Here is a 24,080-nt window from a genome sequence, read left to right on the forward strand (position 1 = left end):
TTCTTCCCTACTTTAATTATTCACAAAATTTACCTAGCCTTTTTAATAACAAGTATTAAAAATATAGGCAGCAGATCTCCTACAACAGTGTTGCTTACTAATTACTAAGTCCAAGTTATCACAGATAGTGGACAAGATAAATATTTCCACTGATTATTTGTGAAGCAGAAAGATTACTCCATAGTATTTCTACTTTGTTATCTATGCAGTATTCCTTTGCTTTATGGCCTTAAAATCTATGCATATGAAATAAAATGTTCCAGTAAACAGTATTAACAAAAAATGTTTGGGGTTTTTTTCTGCAAAGAATTCAAGGGCAGAAAGATCAAATATGTCTTCTCGACAGTCATAATTTCAGATAACACCGTATTTACTGATGTTTAAAATTTTGGTTGTACTAAGTATTCCGGAATAGTCAGAGCAGTTACCGTACTAGCATTTTCAAAATACTCCAAAAGCCCCAAAATACTTTACTGAAAATAGCAGACTTGCTTGCTTGGCAGAGTTGGCAGAATTATGCATACTTTTCAGATCTAGCAAATGTTGCAAAAACACACGTCTCCACTTTTATGGGACATCACGATTGCTCCATTTGTGGTAAATTTGCCCTGAGACACAGAATTTTCCAAAGAAAATTGCATTACAATGGCCCACATCATGCCATCTGTTTTAAAAATTCTCCAGTGATTTCTACAGAGGATAGTCTTAAAAAATAAATGGAACAACATCTCCCAAAGAACTTTTTTTACCTAGCTTAAATACTTTTCATGAAAAATATTCTGAAAAATTTAGAAAGCTGTAACATTACAGCTAAGTTACACTCTTAATATTCGTCTATTCCCAAATGGGCGAGAAGGGTTCATGGACTGACTGTAACATATGGGAAAGAGCTCCATGGCTGCAGAGCAGGTAATGATCCCCACAATGCAGGGGCTGCATAGGGAGACCCAGCTTTCCCTGGAGATGACTCCTGCTGGCTCCCTTCCCTTCCACTCACACCCCACCAGTAACACCCTGTGCTGCTGTGGCAGCAGCAGGACAGCCAACAGCATCATTCATGTCACAAAAAGTAAGCAGCCATGGAGCCACGGTCCTGCAGTGACCAGGCAGCCATGAGCAAGAAATCTGTGATCTGAGGTAATATTACTATCCCCTTTGACTGTGCCATCTCAGTCCTTACAGACGACACACTGCAAACAGTGTAGATGACACAGCTACACAAAGGCCCATGGACTGCAGGAAGCGGTGGAACAATTCTTTCAGCCTGTGTCAACACTATGAACAAATTTCATCATGCCATATACCTTAAATGCACTTCACCTGAACTACAAAACACCAAGAAAGGAAAAAATATTATCATGTCTTGTTATTGTCTACTCTCTTTTAAGACCATTTCTCTGACACAGAGTGCAACTATAAATTTTAATGCTGCAATAACACTATCACCTTCCTTCTTTGGTTACTTTTGAAAATGAAATCTCTGTAAAACACCAAAGCATGCATAAAGTTCAGATTTCTGATTACATAAACAAATACTTTATATAAAGAAGCACAGAATCCTTATTTATACTGCACTGGGGCTGTTACTTTATAACAGATACACAGAGGAACATGCCCAGAAATTCTCTGGTGAAGTCATCTGAAACCCCTTTCAAAAGAGCAATAACCTTCTGCATCAGTACAGCTTCATATTATCTCACATTACAAACAGAACAAAATTTCAAAATTTACAAATGGAACAAAAGTTCCTGTGAACTTCATTAAATGGCTGTTACCTAATAATTCCAATCTTTTCATAGCACAACCAATGTTCTTAGATAATTAGCATTTGTTAGTCAAATTTTATAGATATAAATAGTAATTCTGAAATACCCAAGATGCATGTTGAATCTAACTCCCACCCTCTGCACAGCACACATAGAATGTCACTGGCTTTGCAGTATGACTTCACATGGATGATCTGGGTTAGGGATTGGTCTGGTTTGGGTTTGTTTGCATATGAATGATGTAAGGCAGCATTTCTTTTTCATATTTAGAATGGCTTTAGTCATGCAGATGATATGCCTGTCAAAATAGGTCCAAACTGGAATACTAGTGAGAGTGGAAAAAAAAAAGAACCAAACAAACAAAAAAAAAGGACATGCAAAGCATAGTTAAAAATTTCTAACAACTTGATAACCTCATATGAAATCATAGTAACTGCAACATCAACATGAAGACACATTTTTCTTTCCCTTGCAAAGGAACATTTTATGCCCATGACACCTTCCAGACACGAGAGCCTCCAATCTGTCCTTGATCCCGGTGCGCTCCTTTCTTCTGAGCACCACTTCACATCTCTCTAACTGGATGTTGTTCACTCACCCAAAAGGGTTTGTTTGTTCCTCTTGAGCTCTGGAATTCACGAGGGACATAGTTCATGCCCTCAAAGATTCCTTGGTCTACCCATTCCAAAGCTACAGCACATTGCCCCATGCACAGACTGTGAGCATCCTGCCTTCTTTCACCCTTTGAAAGAAATGTGAACACCTTGAATCTCCAACCTCCCATTCTTCTGGTTCAAGAGGACCGATCAGCAGATGTAGTTTTCCTTCCCTGTCTGAGCAAGGTGTGATCACTAAGTTTCCACTCAGGTCAACAGGTATCTGAAAAACCCAATGGCATTTCCAGAGTATCTCTCAAACACACAACCATTCATCACTGTGTTTTAACCCATCATGGTTGTAATGGTTGTAAACATCTCTCTCACACATACACACAGGAAAGGGGGAGGGGAAATGAGAGATTATATTTGTTTGTGCCTGGTTGTTCCTACCAACTTTTACCTCTGCTTTGCTCTGGCAGTCAATCTGTTATCTCCTTTCACAATCATCCACAGCAGTAGCATTTTGGGTGTCTAAAGAAGCAATCTTCAGAGTGCAATGTATACAAATAATACAGTCCATTCTGTTGGGGAAGATGAATCAAGGAAACCTTATATATATAATTGCTTAGCAAAAGATTCTGAAAATATGAAACTTATAATCGAAATAGAAACAAAAGTTTACTTTGAGCTGTAGGATACTGAGTCTTAGTTACTATATAACCTGAAAACAATGGTCTAGCTAGCTGAAGGAAAATCCCTTTTGATTGAAAATACCTTTCTGCTGGCTAAGGGATTCAAAGGTCAATGTAGCAGAACAGAAGTCTAAAGAGTAGATTTTAGAGTATAAAATGTAACACAATAGGGTAATGTGGTAGTTCTTACAGGCTGTATGTAGATTCTATAAGATTTTGTGTCTTGTATAGGTTCGTCACTGTAAATTAGAATATTCATCACAAAAGGAAATATAATGTATTGTAACAAGGACCTTGCTCTCTTACCTCTTCCTCCTCTCCTTCCCACTACTCTTACCTCTCCTGCTCTTACCTCTTCCCCCTGCCACCTTGCTCTCTCACTCCCTTCTCTCTTAGCTCTCACCCTGCTGTTCTTTCTCTCTCTCTTTGGAACTTCCCTTCAGCTGAGGCTGGTGGCTGAAGGCAAGGCCCTTTTACCCATGACCCTTGCAATAAAACCACGTGTTCTAGAATATCTCAGGTCAGCGGAGTGCCTTGTCCCAGCTGTCCGTGGAAGCACCTACACCATTCCTTCATTTGAAAAGCAAAAACTCGTTCAAATCCAAGCATCTTTGCCTGGGAGCCACTCACTTTTACACACTGCTAAATTTTAGCCACAGCACTCAGTAAACAGGAAAGCAGAATGACTCTTCCGATATCACTAACTGCTGTAATCATCCCAAGTAGAAAAGTAAATATTTTGATATGGAAATACAGTCAATCCACACTGAAAGAAAATGTAAATCAAGCGTGACTGCGCATAAGACAATCTGGGCAGTGACTGCCCACTGGTAAAAGGATATCAGCAAACTCACCATCCCCTGTATCTGGGGGATATTTGGTCTGTACTAACCAAAGCAGATGTAGAAATTGAAAAAAAGACAAAATTATGTCAAAGCATCCCCAAATTTTACTGGAATTCCATTTCAGAAGAGTGGGGCAGGGGGAAGGGAAGCTCTCACCTGCTCTGACAGGCAGTATTTATTTAGGAAAAAATGCTGTAATACTTTTTCTTTTTCCCCTTCATTTCCTACACATGCCAGTTTCCCCCAGTCTTGCGATACACACGCACAGCCAAATAAACTAACCTAATCAAAACCAAACAACAATGACAAAAACAAAACTAACAAACAAACAACCACACACACACAAAGAAAAGAAACAGAAACCACAAAAAAACCCCCATAAAGTAGCAGAATTGTACAGCAGAAATTCAGTTTCTCTTTGCTGTGTTTGCCTCCACCATAGCCACCACTGACAGCGCCTTTATCACCATTTGAGGTGCGCCCAATCAGGTCCCACTTTCACAGCTCCTAATCCCCTGAGTGCATTATCAACATCCAGTTGATAATGGACTTTTCCACTTTTCTTTCCAGCGGAAAAGAAAAGCAGGAACAGCTCAAGGAACATGGAAATGGAGGGGCAGTCGAGGATGTACGATGGAGTATCAGACAGACATAGTTACAACTTTCTTCAGCTGCTCTTTTGGTGGTCTGTTTGAGGAAATGTAACAAGTATTACTTACAAAATATTATTTAAAAAGAATGGACGATAAGGCAAATAACTGAGTTGAGCTTATCTGATGCACATTTCACTGACTCTCTGATTCTATAGTGTAGGAAAAGGCTAACATGCAGAGATTAACATTTTTATTTTACAGACCTAGTTCTGTGTATGACAGAATATGTATTTTCATGTCGTGTAAGAAATATGTATTGTTACCAAAGAATTCTTTAGACTATACCAGTATATTTTCATACTTCTAAGACTCTTATCACCATAGCATCTATACAATAGAAAAAAATCTATCATATAATGCACAACTAATTAGCAATGTAGAGCAGTATACAGAAACAACAGCGGTATAGGACAGAGGGCTGTATCTGTGACTGATGACTGAAATTTTAATTCTCTAAGAATTAATGTAAATATTTTACTTATTTCTAGAAAAAAATTTAAATAGTTTCAATATAGCAAGGTCAAGACAAATAGAAAAATAATTAAAAAGTTCAAGCTGCAGAGGCAGAAATTCATCAGGGTCTAATCTACCTCCCTCAAAGTATGAGCAGGTTGGAAGCTATCTGCATATGCTTTCCATGCATTTGCTACAAGGGCAGTGACACAGCTTGGAGAAAATACACAGAAAATAAACTCACAACACCGGAGATCACACCTCAATAGTAAGAATTATGATGCATTGATTTTAAACTATATATCATCTTTTCATCAAAACTTCAATGTTTAAGAAACATTGCTCATATCCTAATATATCTAGAATCAGTGAAGTTTAAAAGGAGTAGGAACAGGAGTCTGACAGCATCAGCCTTCCTCATTTACCATTGCCTTTCTTTATCATATTCACTCTCTTAAGTTCAGAGCCACAGACTAATACCGTCATTTGACAGCACTCAGTATTCATTAATTTTATTAGTCCAGAAACTTTTCAATAGTTTTTACTGAAGACCTATCTTCCTGAGCTAAAACTAGTTAGATTTCTTTGTAATGTAAATTCTTTTACTGTACACCTAATAAGGGGCACAGGTCTATCTCATTAGTTTAGACTATGAAATACCAGACCATAGTTCTCTTAGATTAATATAACACATCACAGAACTGTAACTGTTACTAAGAGGATTTAAAAAATTATGTCATTTCAAGCTACATACTTTATAAGCATCATTATTTACAAGCATTATAAATAATGATGAGTAGTTCATACAGAATTATTTATGGAAAATATATTGTTTTTAACTAAGTGTGATCATCAAATTCTCAGAAGTACAATCCTTGGAAACAGCCTCCCAGTGTGAATAGTCACACTTAAAAATTAAGATGTAATGTTGTTTACACCTTCTTCAATATTTGAAATATGAGACCTTAAAAATTATGACAGTAACAGCTTTGCTTAAATATCTTCACAGATGAGCACAGAAGGCAGACAGACACAGTATCAGATTTTATTGTAAGCTAAAATTATCTGAGTATTTAGTTATCTTGTAACATTATTGTTTTAATGACTTAGTCTTGTATTATAAATCTTAGGTTATGTTTTTGACTCCATAGGGACATTCTGTGGCTTCTGGTAAGGGTGTGGCTGAGGCTCAGTGAACCCCAATCTGCATGAGGCATCTAAAGACATGTTTCCTGAAGCTGTAGATCACTATGTGGTACATGTGATCCACAATGGTCAGTGCAATCGATTCCAACTCCATGTTCCTACTGCTACAGAAGAAGAGGATGACCATGGTGATGTTGATTTTTTTAAAAAATAGTAATAGAAATATTGCAATATAATGCCAAATATTTAGCAGTAATGCATATACATGTAGCCCCAGTGACACAGCTGGCTTCTGTTGGGTATATGACTGAAATTTAAAAAAATGTCATGTACTGGACTTCTTTTAGACCTAATGTGACCCCAGCCAGGGTTGGTCACTTGGATAGTAACTGTTTCTCTAACTACCACTTCAAAGTGTAATTCCTATAAGTAACTAAACTGTCAGATGGATTCTGACAGCTATAAATTTAATCATGTTCACAACTGCAATGAATATTTGCTGGCATATTCAGCACGCAGTCAATAGAAATTTATATAGAAGGTATACAGACTTATATAAACACACCCATGTTTCTAAATTAACAAAGTCCAAGTATTTATGGACTAGGCAGCCAAGTATTTTGTATTAGGTTCAGATTAGAAGATTGGAAAACATAGAAAAGCAAAAAAAATGTAAACATTTCAAAAATATTTTTGGTTTTTATAATTCTTTAAATGACTAAATTTATGCAAGAGGTGTGACACATATTATTGTTGCATAGGGCATCTTTTAAAAAATTTTAAGTTCACTATGTATTATTTACAGAGAAAAACAACCCTTTTCCGACAGATTAGTAAGTCATTATTCTAGTTGTTATTATAGTCATACCAATGAAACATTTAACATAGACACCAACATGCTTTTAAGGACAGGTACGGGAAAAGATTTAGAGAGTTAAAAATGAATTTAGGTATGATATAGGTAGTAAATCCTCTAATAGTCTGATTGTCCTTGCTCTTGCTTGCTAATGCTATCCTCCACTTCCCACTGGAATAGATTTATATACCTCAGCATTGATACATCTAAAGTAATGTACATTAAAAAAAATCATAGCAATACACTTAAAGTGATGACCAGTGAGCTCATCACTGATGAGTTACCACTCAGAAGTATAATAAAAATTGGAATTACAATCAGAAGAGATCAGTTCAGTGTTTGACAGCATTCAAAAATAAAAGTATTGAGAAAAAAAATCAGAATAAAACAATTTATTTCATTGTATAGATCCCTGGCATACTTGCATTCGGAACAACATGCAAAGCTTTTTTGCATTTACAAATTGATTACAGTAGAACTGGAAGAAGAGGACAAAAAAGATGGAACATAAAAAATAAAAGCGCACTAGAATTCTTCCATCTTCAAAATGAAACAGGCCTATCTCAGATATCTGCAAAATAATAAATGAGTACAGAGTGTTGGAACCTGAAGGAACACTCTGGACATCCTCAGCTCATTCTTCTATTCTTTTCTTGATAATCAGTGTTAGGAGACAGCATACTAGTCCAGACAGACTTTCATCCAGTAAAGCAATCCTTATGCTTTTAAGAAGGATGAAGAATGATCCCATTCACCTGCCCCACTAATAATGCCTTAATAAGGATATAAATATGCCACAGTGAATTTTCAGTACCACGTGCAGAATTTGACACCCCCAGAAAAAAAAAAAATAATTTGCCCCCAAAACAAACAAACAAAAAGATTAATAGCAATTATTTTCCTCAGGAAAAAAAGAAGAAAATGGCACAGTGTTTATGTGTGTGGATGCTCACCTGCCACATATACAACACATACTTCCCACAAACACAGAAAAGCACACATAAAAATATTTTACTGGCAATATATAGTTTACAAAACTAGCTAGATAAGAAAACATCCGTTTTAGTTGTAATTGTGCTTGCTGTCATTTACAGAATCCAACTCCAACTATATTGAGGAATGTAATCTGCATTATCAACTCTTCAAAAGAATACATTTCCAATACACAAGATTCTTCTCCATAATAAACTTCATGACTATATGTAAAGTCTTCATCATGCTATTTACAACCATTTTAAGGTATTTAATAGTAATATGAGGCTTTTAGAGTATCAAATCAGAAAGGTTATGCTGTCATGAACTTTCTTCCCTCCTCTTCTTCCATTTTACTAGGCTATCTTAAAACAAGAAATATTCAGTGGAATATGTGCTAAATCTGAAGAATCAATGACAACATTGTTGAAGACAAGTTAAGACTCAGTATTATCTTCTCCAACACCCACAGGTTGAAAATCATTACCACAGCTGTTCTCTCTTCAGGTGCTTGATTTTTTAACAGTTTAAAATCTCTCCAAACTTTGTGCTTTTCACAAGGAACTTTCCTCTAAGCATCCACACCATTTCTTGCATATTCCTAAAACATTGAAATGGCTGTAGAAGACATTGGTTTAAAGTGCTTGAGACTTTTAGGTTATATAAAGAAAGTAGACATGCAGGTTCAAGGCACCTCTGTACACTTGTCTACATGCCCCTCAAACAGAATTAGATGGAAGTAAATTTTAATATTAACATGCAGTAATGACCTACCCACATGATTCATATTCATTTATTATGAAGCGTAGTTATCAACATAGGTGTTGATATGAAAACACAAGGCTCAGAAAAAAGATCTCATCTTGGGATACGTGAATCAAGTTCCCTGGACAGGAACAGCATTTTATTCCTTCACGGGTTAATACTTTGCTCTCAGCTTAAAAGAGATGGCACCTGCTCTGTCAAATACATATTTGCATTTCCAAAGAATGAGAGCAGCAAACAAGACAAGGGGAGGAGTAATGAAACTTTTCCCGAATAAATAAACAACTCTACATGGGGAAGGGATGAAGCATTTGAATCTGAATGAAAACTGCAGAACGTGACAAGAAATATGTACAAGAATTGGAAAACCTTTCCTGCTTGTGATGCCCTCCAGTGAAAAACGGCCAAGAATGTAAATAATGCAAGACAAACTGGAGCTTGACCAAACAGCAAATCCAAGGGGTTGTAACTTGTCAGGATACACAGATTTTTATCTGATTTTAGTACAAATAAACAAAGCAAGAATGTCTCGGTTCTACAACTGCTTTCCCTCAAGTCCATGCTCCACAGTAGTTTATTTTGGATTGTGAAAATGATGCTTTTATTTAATTTTACTTTAAAATGGTAGATGAATTATGAATGAATTACAGAAGGTTTCTAGATGATGAAAATATTACTCCACCACCCCCATAGGAGTTGTTATCCCTTTAGTTAGGGTCTTGCACTAATCATGCAGAACTCACTGTCTCACTCTATCATATTAGGATATCGAATGGGTCATCTCTTCCTTGACATGGACAGCATTCTGAGTCACTAATATAAGATCCAAAATGAAAAGCTTCATGGAGTGACTAAAGTTATCAGGCATATGCCCTGAACTGACATAAGGTCAGAGGGAATACTGTGCCAGAGGTGTACTGTGCAACAGAGAGTAGAAAAATATATCAAACACTCAAATAGGCTGGTTTTTTTAGTTTCTGGGTGAATATTTATAGGAAACAGTCTGAGACAGAACATAAAGCTTTTCTATGAGGAACTATTTTGAATTTACAAAAGCGAAACATTTCATAACTGAACATGATATTTTACAATGTGAGAAGAACAAAACCACTTGGCATTTTAAATTGAAAGAGGAAGTAAAAGATCCTTATCAGAGTACTATACTGTTTTGAACACCATCTAATATTCAAAGCTCGGTTGTCCCAGGATTCCTCCAGCCATTCTACTTTTATGAAATAGGTTGTGTCAAACACTAAGCCTAACAAAGGGCAGTGCAAATGTTTATACATCTATATATGAGATCATATTGCTAGAAGATTTGAATTCCTTGACATAGACGTTGTCAGGCTGTTTAAACACAAACATCTTCATTGGTGCTTTTAAAGTAAAAATAGACAAAATGACCCACTGCACTTCCTCAGCAGAAGTGGCAGCAGTACTACACAACTTTAAACTCACAACAGCATATGAAGATAAAACTTATTGCAGATGCAGTAGTTTTTCAATGTGTATGACATATAGAACAAAGTAAACCTAAATGCCTAAATGAGTTTCAAAGTAAATCCAGAATTTTTAGAAAAGCCTGTCATTTTATTTTTCATTAAAAAAGCATTGCTGGAATATTTTATATCAATAACAAATTAAGACCAACTTTTTGGTAAAAACACACCATAGTCATGATTTGGGGACATGAAGAAAAACAGAAATGCTCCAGACTACTTGTTTATTTAGATATGTTTAAAAATAGGTCCTTTGATATTTAACTTCTGGTACATGGCTTATTCTAATGAACAACTGTTTTACGGCTATTTTACTTTATGTTTATATTCAGTAATGCATGGAGAAGGCTTGATACCTTCTTAGGAGCTCAATTTTTCCTTACTTTCCTAGCTACGAAAATATCCAAGGGTATACTTTATCTCACACAAAGATGGATGTCTTAAAATTAGATTTTAAACTGTGAACAAGTCACACCATCCAGGCACCCTTTATAATGAATTGAGAGACCTGGATACATCCAGAATGTGCTTCAACTGACCTATAAAGGATGCTCATCTTAAAATTAAAATTTCCCCCAGCAGGTGCTTTTGACTTTCCGTTCATAATAATAGGAGAGACAGAAGGTAACCAGATGGTATTTAGCTATTGAATAGAAGACAGAACAGACCCATTAATGTATACTTTGAACATTTTTAAAACTTTATTTCTAAATGATGGTCAAGCTATCAAAATCTAAAGAAACAGACAAAGTAAAGATACTGAGTAAAATATAGGGGTGTACAAAAACAGCATTCTGGTTACAGAAAGGAGATTAAATAAAGTTTTACATATCTAAACCTAAACCTTTTCATAGAATTCTTTTAATCTTCAGTAAAAAAGTTTTCATTGAAGACTAAAAATTAAAAAATTTGAAAAATAAAAGAAAGGTAAGCATTATATTTCCTTTTCCTTGCTTATTTCATTCCTGCTTGTAATCACATGCCTTTCAGTTTTCATCTACTTCAGTATCAATTTTTTGGCTATAAATATTACCTCTTTTTTTCCTTTCTTTCTCCCCTTCTTAAAATCTATTTCTGGCATTATATAGCCTCCCATTCACTTAGTTAATTCATAAATTCATGCAGGACACAGGAGAAAACCCACAATTGAAGATGCAAAACCAGCAGCATATCCTTGAGTCTCAGGATGGAGTGGTGCATATTCTTATGCCTAGGCCATAATCTCCATGGCCTAGATTTAAAAGAAAACACTACTTTTTGTTTAAGAAGACAAGACAGCAAAATCTCCTGATTTCACACCACCTGAGATTTTCTCTTAGGGTGATACAGCTGCCTTACTATTTGCCATTCCTCTATTTTGCTTATATTTATGTATTTAGCTTATCAGTTCTCGAAGACCACAAACATACAGATATGTCACTGCATGGAGAAGCCACGTATACTTCAAGTGCATTCAGTATTGTTTTTAGATAATTTCCAAACTCAAACCAGTGTATAAATCAGAAGCAACCACCTGAGGAAAAATTTAGACCAATGAGAATAAACTTGACTCATTGCTTTTACTTTACACAATATGCTTTAAAAGACAAAGGAGGGGGAAAAAAGACATTTCTATCAACTGTGTGAGTTTTCCCTATCCCCTGACTAAACCAACAATACATGGGAATGCTTCATAATATCCACAAAGCAACTCAAAAGGCAAGCAAAGCACCATGTCACAGCAGAAGGCTCACAGGCTTGGATGCACCAACATAAACATTCATGAAAATTTTCACCACATCGCTGTTGAGATTGTTACTACTGCAAGAACTAGGGAGTGACCTTCTTATTACAACTACTGAGCACTAGACATCCCACTGAATGTCTAATAAAAAAAACCCATAACAATTTCAAACCAAGTAATCAAAATGTGGCTGAAAATCAACCTAAAGATAATTAAAGGCATTTATATTAACTAGATATTTCTGTCACCATAAAAACAGTCATTCCTAAAATCCTTAACAGAGAAGAAAGAAGTATCTAGAGGTCATTTTAGTCATGATTTACTACGGTAAACAAGAAACATCTAAAAATAAAAAGCTAATTGGTCCCCAGAATTAGAAGTCTAATTAGTAACACTGAACCGACAAACATGTCTACAACTCAGCTCGTCTTTGTTTTATTTACTTTTAAAAAATCATTTAGGGCAAAACAATAGTGTCAGAGCTGTACACTGACATTCCAAACTTTAATTATTAAGGGGTAGATATTAAGGGGTAGGACAAGAAATAATTAAACAGCCTCCAAACATTTACATGTGTTAAGCTTTTAAACTTGTGGCAAACTAACAAGATCCCTTCAGGGCCAAACTGCTGCAAACATTATTCAAAGAAGACTTCTATTTTCTTCAGAAATAATTAAAAAAGGAAATGTGTTTTACATGGCATAAAGCCGTTTTACAGGGTGTTTGGGGACAGTTACTCATTTCAATTCCAACTAAATAAATAAATATTTACTTCTCAGCTTCTATAATTAGCCTAAATACTTTACCTGCATCAGATCATTTCTATCCATAGCAAGAGCATTGTTAGTGTACTGAAAACTAGGTCAGGTTGACAAATTCAATATATCAGTTTCAAAGCACAAATTTTTAACTTTTTTTCACTTTTTTAGGCAAGGTATTAAAAATACCTACAAGCATCAAACTCTTCTCAGTGAGACCCAGCATGTCCCTTCTTCAGCTTTCCAGTACTGTCAGTTTGCTGGTTTAGCTATAAAAGTAGTGCCAGAAGAGAAAATTATTAATAAACTACTGTTATGAAAAACTAAAATTATGGACAAGAAATTGCCTTAAGTCTTCTATTCCTCTTACTAATTATTTTGTAAGTGCCACAGGAAACAGTAAACTGACTGAAGAAACATCTGAAGGTCAAGAGATCCTTTAGTGGAATTCTTGTCACAAAATGATTGTTTTTAACCTTTTATACCAGTTTCTATTCATTAAACTGGCTGTGAGATGCCAGTTTCCTTCAGATTCCTTCAGAGTAACATTTGGAACCTAATCTACACAAGTGTTAAAGAAATTGGAAATTACATCCAGAGCAAGGTGTAGTCCATATTCTTGATACCTTTTTCACTTTGGGCAGTAATGCAAAGCTCAGCTAGGAATTCCTGAAGCAGGTTGCAAACTTTACTTGATAGTAGCAAGCTGTAGGGAGCTTTCAGGACGCCAGCATCCTTTTCTTCCACAGCACTGCATGGGATTGATGTCTCCCAGATTTGACTGGGAGAACTTTATCGTAACTTTAAAATAAACATAAATGTCTTTCACGAGTACCTTCTCCTTTCCACAGACAGAAGTCTGGCTTGAAATTCTCTTGATCGAACACACCAAACCACAAAACAAGACCAATTGTTTCTGTAACCCACTCCCTTCTAATCGTCACCACTCTTTCATAATTCCTGATGCAGATGAAAATGTTTCATCATCCACTTTTCATCGAGGCCTTAAAAAGACTTTGAAATTGTATGCAGAAGGCTTAACTTATCAATGATCTACTAAGGGTCATAACAACTCAAAGAGAATGAAACATTGTATATTATCTATACTCAAGGAGCATCTTCACAACGCTCTTAGTCACACAGTTAAGTTTTAGGTACTCCTCTAAGGAGCAGGGTGCTGGACTCAACGATCTTTATGGACCACTTAGAACTTGAGATATTCCATGATTCTATGCTATATGCTGTTAGTTTTTATTGCATTAAATATAAAGCATGACTTCAGGCTATTATGTTTCATTCTATATGTGCCATTCACAAGAACTCAGTGCTGCTGACATGCAAACACAAAACAAAAGAAACCCAGTCTAGCTATCCAGCCAGCTGACTGAAGTGTTCCAGTATTAACCTATTACTACCTTTACTCCCAAATGTGCTATTTACACTCTGCTTTATCAAAATGCTGCTCTAACAGGTTTCCTACAACTCTCTCATCATTCTCTTCATGTCTTTTCCAGTGATCTCATTCCATAGGCAAGAGGTACCTAGACTCATCCTATAGTGATGCCTGAATGTCAGTTGCAGAGCAGAAACAGTGCAGAACCTCCTTATAGGTAAAAGCATAATATCTAGTGCTCTTTTAAAAAATGAACTTTACTACTTTCACACTGCATGAACTCTTAAAAAAAATCTGTTTATTCATTCATTGCTACTGAATGCTGTTCAAGACACCTATAGGTGTTTATTAAAGATTATTTCAGCTAGTACAAAACAATTCCTTACTTCTTTCTTAAAAAATGTAAGAAAGGGGTTTTTTTTTCCTAAATCTGCAGCAACTTCTGATGTTTACAGGCCCCTAAATTAGATTAACACAATTGGACCCAAATATTTCAAATCCACAGTGTAAAACATATCACTCCACAAATATTTCAGACTGTTGAATAATTGTTCCAGGTCTTCCCTGCCATGATAAACAACAAAGTCCTTCTACCTTGACAAATGAACAAGACAAGAGAAGCCCCTGGAGGAACGTGCTGCTTTGTGATGCCCCATGTTTCTTGATGCTTGTTTCTTTCTGTACCAGATAGACATTTCAGGCTCTCAGCAATACTGGATTACCACTTTGGGGGAAACAAGGGATTTATTTCCCGTCATGTTATCCATAAAGCATAGCACAAGTCCAGTCATTTGGGAATGCATATCAGGTTCTTGGTATGGATTTTTTTTTTCTGGACGTATAATGACTTTCTAAATATGTGCATCATACCATTCAAGTGCAAAGAAAAACTATTACATTGCTACATTAGGTCATTTAACCTAAATGGCAATGGGAAATGTCGAGTACCTCTTATAAAAACTTAAAAGAGTACATCTCCTGCTACAATTACTGGTTTACCCCATCCTGTTGCACTGTCTTTTTTATGATAGGGGTTTTTAAGTTTTTCTTTTTTTTCTAAACTTATATCAGATAAAACTGCTTTTGAAAATTAATAAAGTTCTACATAAATTTGTAGAAAAACAGTCAAACAATGAAGAACTGAAGACCCAACAATCTGCTTGTTTAGATATGGAAAAATAATACCTAGGATATAGTAATCTGATGATAAAACCTTTAATCCATCTCCAAAACAGGACGCTCACAACGAAAAAATGTAATTACATTCACTTCCGACATAACAAAACTGTTCTTAAAAAAGAATCAGAATAACACTGGGCCACAAAACAAACAAACATAAACAAACAAACAAAAACCCCCAAAACAAACCAAACACAAAACACAAGAATGAGCTTGTAACATCAACACGTGAAGTTTAAGAGGACCAGCCTTTAATGCCTAAGTTTGCATCTGCATCTTTTGTTTCCAGCCCTCGCTGTGTTCACATCTACACTGGATGCCTCAGCACTTCACCGCTTTGAACCCGGCTACCAGGGGCGGCATCAGGACACCGACTGAGCTTGAGCAAAGTGATACAGGTCGACGAGGCAAATTGGCAGTAACTAGAAATCAAAGCGAGGCGTCGGGAAGAATTCAACACAGCACGGCTAGCTACAACTTTCATCTCAGCCCCTCCACTACGCCCAGACACACAGCCGCGCATCACGGCCCCCCCCAGTTCCGCGGCTCCCACCGCTCCGGCCGCCCAGCGACTCGCGAACTTACTGCAGTGCGATGCGGGCGGAGGGAACGCTCGGCCGTGGGATGCGAGAGAGCCCGGCGCCCTGGGCAACCGCGGGACCGGCCATCCGAGCCGGGCCACCGCCAGCGACGGCGGCGACACCGCCGCCAGCCCCCGCCCCGCCCCGCCGCCGGCTGCCGCAGCCCAGCGCGCCCGGCCCGGCCCCGCGGGGTCACCGCCGCCTCAGCCCCGCCGCTCGCCGCCCTCCGCGGCACAGCGCGGAGCCGGCAGCCGCCCTCCTCTCGGGAACGGCCAGGCGCCTCCGGGCGGCGCGGTTTTAAGCGGCGGTGCGCCAGCACATCTCCCACCCCCTTCCCGGCCGGGCGGCAGGGGGGAGGGGAGAAGCGACACACACACACACACATACACACGCACAGAGACACCCCTGCGCAGCCCCTCCCGCCCCCGCGCGGCTGCGGTACCTGTTGTCCAGCGCCCGCATCCTCCGGGCGCCGCCCGCCGACTCCGCGCCCGCTCCGCGCTGGGGCGGCGGTGCGGCACGACCCGCGCACCGCTCCGCAAAGCTCCGCTGGCGCTTCTCCGCCCGCTGCCCCGCGCCGAGAGGCGCTAAGCCCGCGCAACACTTACCCAAAGTTTACAGCGTCTCCCCGCCGGTGGCGACCGCCCGGGGCTGCCGGTCGCCCTCCCCGCCGCCCGCTGCGAGGTAGCGGGGCCGTGACAGCGGGCGCACCCGCGCAGCCGCGGGGGCACGGAGGGGCCGAGCGCCGCCCGCCCCGCGCCTACCTGCCCGGGAAAAGGCGCGGCCGCGGAGCGGCTCCCACGCAGGTGCGCGGGCACTGCGCCGCCGGGGCCGCGGCTCAGGGGGCTGGGAGAGGCTGCGCGCTCCGTGCCGCGGCACCGTCCGGTCCCCGGCCGCCGCTGTCCCCGGGCGAGGCCGGCCCAGTGCCCGGCTCGGCGCCCGGCAGCCGCTTCAGCAGCAGCCCGCCGTGCCCGGCTCGCCAGCCTCCATCCGGCCGAGGGACATCGGCGAGCCTCGCTCCGCGGAACGCTGCCCTGGGCCCCGCTTTCCTCCAGCACCTGTTTCGGAACCTCTCTGAGGGTAGCAACAGCCCAGCTAGGGCCTGTAGGAATTTGCAGATCTACTCAGAAAGAAGAAATGAGGGGCCAGAGTAGCAATGGCATGGAAATTAATGTCTTTGTGCTAGTGCCTACCGTTCAGCATGACACAACTAGAGAGCTGATCAAACTTTCATGGACAGGTTCCCGGTGTGTTTAACGAGAGATTGCTATGCGCTACCAATTTCCGTCTTCACCAAGGCTTGAGTGGTCAGATAAACCTCAGAACTTCCACTGGAAACCGGATTTTATGTTTAATTATAATGACATTAATTTCTATTTATAGTTGCTTTGTTGATATATGGCACTAAAAGACCAGCTTTGAAGGGTGTTTTAGGCAATGTAGATGAAATTCAGCATATTGCTAATAATTTTATATAATAAGTCCATTGAAGTTTGAAAATGAAAAACATTTCCTAGCGTTTTTTGTTTCTTTTGTGCATGTATCCATTCTTCCTTTCTAAAATGTGTATTTAAAGGGTTTCGTTTTCATAAGACACAAGTGCTAGAAATTCTTGGATTCCTCTTTATTTTAGGAACCATGAAAACCATGCTACCCCTATTTTGTTTATAGAGAGGTTTCTTAAAGGAGAATTCCTTGATTCACCTAGTGAACTGAATGTGGTTTCCTCAGCATAAATGGTACCTGCTCTCTATAAATTAGCTTCTCCACAACACCATAAAAGGCATTTAAGTGTTTTGAAGTAGCACATTTCCAAAACTCACTGACACTCCAACTTTTTGTTTGACAAAAGAGTTAAAAAATTTAGATGAGCATCCAGTGTACAAGTGAAAAGCAATTTTTATGCTATATAGTGGAATTAGTACATATTTAGACTATATACTCAGCGATATAAAGGCATTCATAACTAAAATTCCATTTTTCATATAGCATTGATTGTCTTAACTCACATTGTTTTCTAAATAATCCAGTCAATTCTCTTCATATTCTCACAAAACCAACAGAAACAACAACTTTTCTGTAACTTTGTAAAAATACATTCTTCAAAGGCATAGCATCACACATATTAGCCTTTAAATTCACATCCAGTGGTCAACCTTATAAATATCTTTCCAAATGCCAGCTTCACAGTAGCACGTGCCAAGTACTGTCTTAAGTTCCCTGTGTCTAATGTATTGCTTTCCCTTTAAAACACTGATTTCAAGAGATTCTTTTTCTCCCAGGGAAGGAATTCAGTCCTAGTATATTTGAGCCTCAAGTTACTAAATATGGATCACAACACTGTAATACAGTGAGTAGTTACTTAATGGTGATAAATCATTCCAGTACAACACAAAATTTTTATAGGCTTTGCAATAAAATGTTACATCTTCTGGTATGGGGCAGAGAGCTGGTTTTGAATCACCATAATGCCTTAAAAATTGCTTTGAAGCACTCTCAGTTACACATGGTCATATAAAAAAATTAAAAATTTCTGCAAAAAATATGATCACAATAAAAAATACATTTTTTTATGTTGTGCAGAACTTCCATATATTTACTTAACTTAGGCCTTTACTGTTCTCTTCTACTGTGTATTAGAATAGGGTCCAACTTCAGTTCCTATTGAAATGGAAAAGGTCATACAAGTTCATTTACAGTTTGGAATGACAACTCCCTTGACACTTGTAGCTTTTAAACGCCAAAGAAAATTTTGGAGGTTTAACAACACACGAAGAAAAATTAACTCCTTCATTAAACATTTCATTTGCCTTAGGAAAGCAGCAACCTTCACACAGGTGAAAGCCAACTCAGTCCAGCTGAGCTGTGAAAGATCAATAAAAAAGATGCCAAACTGAAAGACTGTAACATTAAGATTCTTTTTTCCACTGGAAAATACTTAGGGGATTGCTATCCACATACCTAGTTTTAGAAACATTGCTGTATTATGTGCTGTTTTGAGAATAGGTAGAGGATGGGGATAGATGGATTATGGATTATGGCTAAGACCTTCCTCAGCACAGAGCTCAGTGGCAGCTTTTGTGCATAGCACATTCACATAAGCATCTTTGTTCTGATTTCAATACAAAGCTCCAGCATCCCGTTCCAGAAGCAGGATGCTGCCCAAACTGTATAGGCTCATTTTTTACCTCCTTTAATCAAACTCCTACCATAAACAGATTAAAATATGCAAAGAGTTTGTCTGTTAACAGCTCACTCCCTCACAGCAAAGAAAATAACAGATGTCTAGAAGCCACGGCCAAAATTTTAAATATTAAATTTATGATACTATATACTTAGATCTGTGTTTGGATATTTAAATGAATTTTGTTGCTAAGCGTGACTTTAAATTGCTCATTTAATAAAACTATTATGAACTTGGAGCCCTACATTTTTACATGATTCATGAAAGAATAAAGCACCTAACTCAAGAATCCTAACAGAAAAATAATTCTCAGTTTCCAAGATGTTTTATTTGCTTTTAATATATTGCAACAATGTCAGTTATCTGCACTTATAGTATATTAGTAGTTTTGAAACAAACAGGGTTCAGCCTTACAAATCTGACTTCAGTGATGGCATTACTGTATAATGTCACAGGTACAAACTATTGAAAAGTAGTTTGACTCCATGTGAAATCAGCTGAGATAATACCAAGTTATATATAAAGAAAATCTTTTTCAGAATAAATGTTTTTAAGAATGAAGTTCACCAAATTTGTTAAAGAAAAAATTCATCTTCTCAAAATTTGATTCATCTACCTTAGAACATTTTTACACTATATGAAGAGTTTTGTGGAGAAAATGGAATTAAGTGGGAAGAAAACCCTTTCTTCACAGTAATTCTATATGCTGTATGTTTTCATCAGAAAATGTCAATATAGAGTAGACTACACTGCTCCCTCCCAGAAAAACCAAATTCACAAGCAATCAGTAACAGGGATCCAAAGGAACCAAGCCATTTCATTAGAAACAAGACCCTTTATAGATTATGATGACATCACTTTAATTATTGTAGTGATAACAATATACCATGGGATGGTATGTATAGTCCACTTGACCCATATACTTATTTACACAGTAGTATACCTATTTACACCGTTGAGGTGGGAAAAATTCCTGAGAAGTACCCAAAATACTGGAGGCATTTTGAAGTCTACTATCACTCAATACTGATATTATATATATCTCTATATTTTTTTTCATATATATGTGTATGTATGTATAAAATCTAGGGTAGCTAAAAGAAAATATGTGGCAGAGCATACATTTGCATTGGAGAAAATCAAAGACTGTTGACAAACTAGAGGACATTACATTAATCTGCTGAACTATTTTTCTGGGCTCATTATCCAGTACACCAGATACTCTTAACAGAATCTTTAGCTATTCTTTCATTAACTCAATTAAGATTTAAGACTGAAAGCATCTAAATTCAGACCTGTTGAATTAACACCAGCACACAAGATTATTTGCTTGATCCAAATGCTACATATCAATCAGTCTTGCTTCTGCCCTGGGAGAATCCTAGGCTGACTCCTCTTGGAATACATTCTGAGTCATATGAAGGACAGCAGGATGCGTGGGAACAATCTACATGAATTTACTAAGGGTAAATCTAGCCTGATCGATTTGATTGTCCTCTGTGATGAACTGACTGAATATATGGATGAGAGAAAAATGGAAGTACCAGTGGATGGTACTTACCTTGACTTTTGCAAGGCTTTCTATGCTTATTCCCACAACATTCTCCTGTCTAAGTTGGGACATAACAGGCTGGATTGGTGGAAACTGGATACATGTGCAACTACTTGGATGGTTGGGCTAAGAGGGTTAATGGGCTGTACTCCATCTAAATGCCAATAGGAAATGTCATTTCCCAGGAATACATCTTTAAGGATAAAGGATATGTCCTTACATCTTTATCAGTGATGTGAAGGGCACACAGGAGTACTCGTTCTTAAAGTCTGCAGGTGAGAGGACTAATTAACCCCTGCCAAGGTAGGACTAGGTTCCAGAAGAACCTAGACATGCTGGAGGAATTATGAAATGCAAAGCCCAGTGATGGGGCCTGGCTGGGGATCAACTCTGTTGAAAAAGCCCTGGGAGTTTGTCAGACAGCAAGCTAAAGCATGAGCATTTAATCCTGGTGGAAAAGAAAGCCAATGCCATTCTGGGCAGTAACAAGGTGTGTTATTAGCCTCCTTCAACCAGCATTTTATAGCTCACACCTTGAATAATGGATCATAGAATAATTCTGGCTGAAAAGACTCTCAGGACATCTCTAGTTAGGATCAAATCTGAGATCAGACTAAGGGGCTTTATTCAAAAGACAGAGAAAGCATAACTTCTGTGGACAACCTGATTAGTGCTGGAGCATCCTCATTATGAAGTTGTTTTTCCATATATCATGTCTGAAACTCTCATTTCCCCTAATGCCCATAACCCCATGTCTTCCACACCATGCATAACTATGAAGAGCATATCTCTGCCTTCTTGTTAGACTCGTCATTCATTTACTGGTAGGTGTCCCCAAATCCTTCCTTTCCAGGCTGGACAATCCTAACCAGTGGTTATACAGATTGTCATGTAGGTGTAAAAATGTCATATAGGTGTAAAAATACTCAAATTACTAATGGATTTGTCTGTATTCTGGTTTCATAATATTACCTCTAGTGCTTGAAAGGATAAAGTGAAAAGTACAAAAGAAGAAAAGACAAAGGAAAGAGTACCTTGTACCTTTCAGTGAATTTAAAGCTTTTTTTTTCCTTACAACTTATTTTCCTCTTTACCTTCCACATACATATGCAGGTTTTATTACCCCTCTGTTGTTCCTACTTCAAAACGGGACCTTGGACAAACCTTAGGTCAATGGGAGGATTTTTAGCAATATGATGGGGCAATGGGCTGACAAGCTTCTAAAATCGACATGGAAGATACTACTTATTTCAGCTGGAAGCAAGAATGAGCCCTTAGCTGTACTAAAAGAGAGATGTTTGCTCAGTCTGAAGAGATATTATTTATTTAAAGATTACTTAAAAAGTAGACATCTAACAGCTCAATCATTCTGAAACTAAAATATAGACTAATAAGCTCTATACAAATGTTATAGTACCTAACTGGGGCAGGAGGTAAGGGGCAAAATGTGTTTACTGTCTATTTCTGTGTAGAATTGTAAGAGTAATATGCATAATTTTCCACTACATTTCGTTCTATATATATGCAAGATATAAAAAAGAAGCATATGGCTAGCAGACATAAAAAAAAAGAGAGATATTTATTTATGTATCTCAAATATGCATTTAATTTTAAATTATAGTTTTAAGATTAATTACCATATGCATGTTTACTGAACTGCCTTAACTGTGTAAAAAGATAGAACATGTCCTTAAACATTTGTTGAATTTTAACACATATTGCAGAATCACTATTTAACATTCAATGACCAATGTAATTGTTACAGGAATGCTTTTTGTTATAGTTTAAACTTAGTTCAAGAACAATTGAAACAGAATATATTCTCTGTAATTGTTAAAGGAACTGATGGACAAAATTATTAAACTTAGATTATTTTAGTTCATTCATGGTAGTCATCTAGTGCAGAGATCATTCCTGTCACTAAAATACAAAATGAAAGATATTGAGGGACTCCTAAGTGTAGTGTCTTTCTTCCTCTGTTTTCTAAATTTCTTCAAAATTTTGCTTTGATCCTATTGGTTATGTTAAATATCATGCCTGCACATGTGCTTCGCGCAGGTAGATTAACGAAAGGCCAACAGTGGGATGTCATGTCTTAAAAAAAAATATGCAGGAAAAATTTATAAGAATCATCTCCCTGAATTATTTCTGATGAGAAAAACAGAAGTTAGCATAGCTACTCTTCCCTAGATTCATGAATTGACAGAGGTAACATAGAACAAAATGTATAAAACTTTTGCGGATTATAATTAAACAAGTATCAGTACAGACATAGCTGACTGAAGAACTCATAAATCAATAATTAAGAGAAAAATGGGTTTAATTTAATCTAGAAATTTCCATGAAAATAGAAAGCCTTTAGTGTAAACCATAAAAGAAAATGGCAACATTTTCCCAGTTGATGCAGCATAAGGAAAGAACAGAAAGGAAAAGGAATACATGGCAAACTAATGGTATTACAATTTTCCTTAGCTTAAAAAAGCACCCTATAAAAATTCAGCATCAGAAGAATTATACAAAATTATTTTTAAGTAGGGTTGAAATTAAAAAGTACACATATGCCTGTCATTCACAATATTTGAGTATAACTTGTCATAAGACCATCAAGTGAACTAAAAGAATTCAAAACTTGGATTTCCAACAAGTTAGACCTATGTAATTAGCCCTACTTCATTTGCATTTTAATTAATTGTGTTCATAAGAAAAAAAATTGGAAAAACAACAGATAGAAGGAGATATGCTATGTTAGTAAGCAAAACTTATATATCAAACTATATTAGCATGAGTATGCCTGACTGATGAGAATAATTAACAACACAATCAGTATTAAGACTTATGGCTAGGTATTGTTGTTCTACATATTCAGGAGGTATGTGTATTATTAGGGCTGAAAGTGAACAGAACTTAAAAGCTGAAATAAATCAGAAATAGTTAAAAAGAATTATCTCCAAAAGGAAATTGAAAAAAAAAATAGTGAGAAGAGAAGAGAAGAGAAAACTAATTACATTTAATTACTTTAAAATAAAGTAGAGGGCTGATGGAATGAATTTAGAAGAACATCTCCAAAAATGGCTTATATCAGTGAAATTTAAGTAAAGAAATCAGAAAAGGTGGGCTGAACAATGAAAGAAAAATTAAGAGTACTTGTTCTTCAAGTTAGTACCAAGGAAGCCACCAGCAGTGTTTTAGTGAATTCAAGGCACCCAGAGAAAGAAGAGAAAACAATAGTGGCAAGTAGGGGCTAGTTGGTACCTACTCTATATATAGCCCTTAAATCTCAGATTCTTATATAGTTTTTGGTGGAATTTAGGATTTTCCTTTTTATTCACCTGAATTTTGTTTTGCTGAAATGTCAGAGATCTATTTAAATCAATTTAACAACATATTTTATAACAATGTAATAAAGGATATTTTGTTATATCTAAAATAAAACAGATCCCTAAAGAAGCATACATTTTACTTCT

General features: G+C 37.5%; 1 protein-coding gene across 1 annotated transcript in view; it reads right to left on the bottom strand.

Annotated features, from left to right (window-relative positions):
• Window positions 1–16,000, bottom strand: part of DGKB (diacylglycerol kinase beta) — a 328,399-nt gene extending 312,399 nt beyond the window's left edge. The window contains 1 exon segment of the mRNA XM_066318191.1: window positions 15,885–16,000. The gene's annotated coding sequence lies outside the window, so the exon portion shown is untranslated.
• Between the last annotated feature and the right edge of the window lie 8,080 nt (window positions 16,001–24,080).

The sequence above is a fragment of the Sylvia atricapilla genome, chromosome 1 (genome assembly GCF_009819655.1).
Source record: "Sylvia atricapilla isolate bSylAtr1 chromosome 1, bSylAtr1.pri, whole genome shotgun sequence".
Lineage (NCBI taxonomy): Eukaryota > Metazoa > Chordata > Aves > Passeriformes > Sylviidae > Sylvia > Sylvia atricapilla.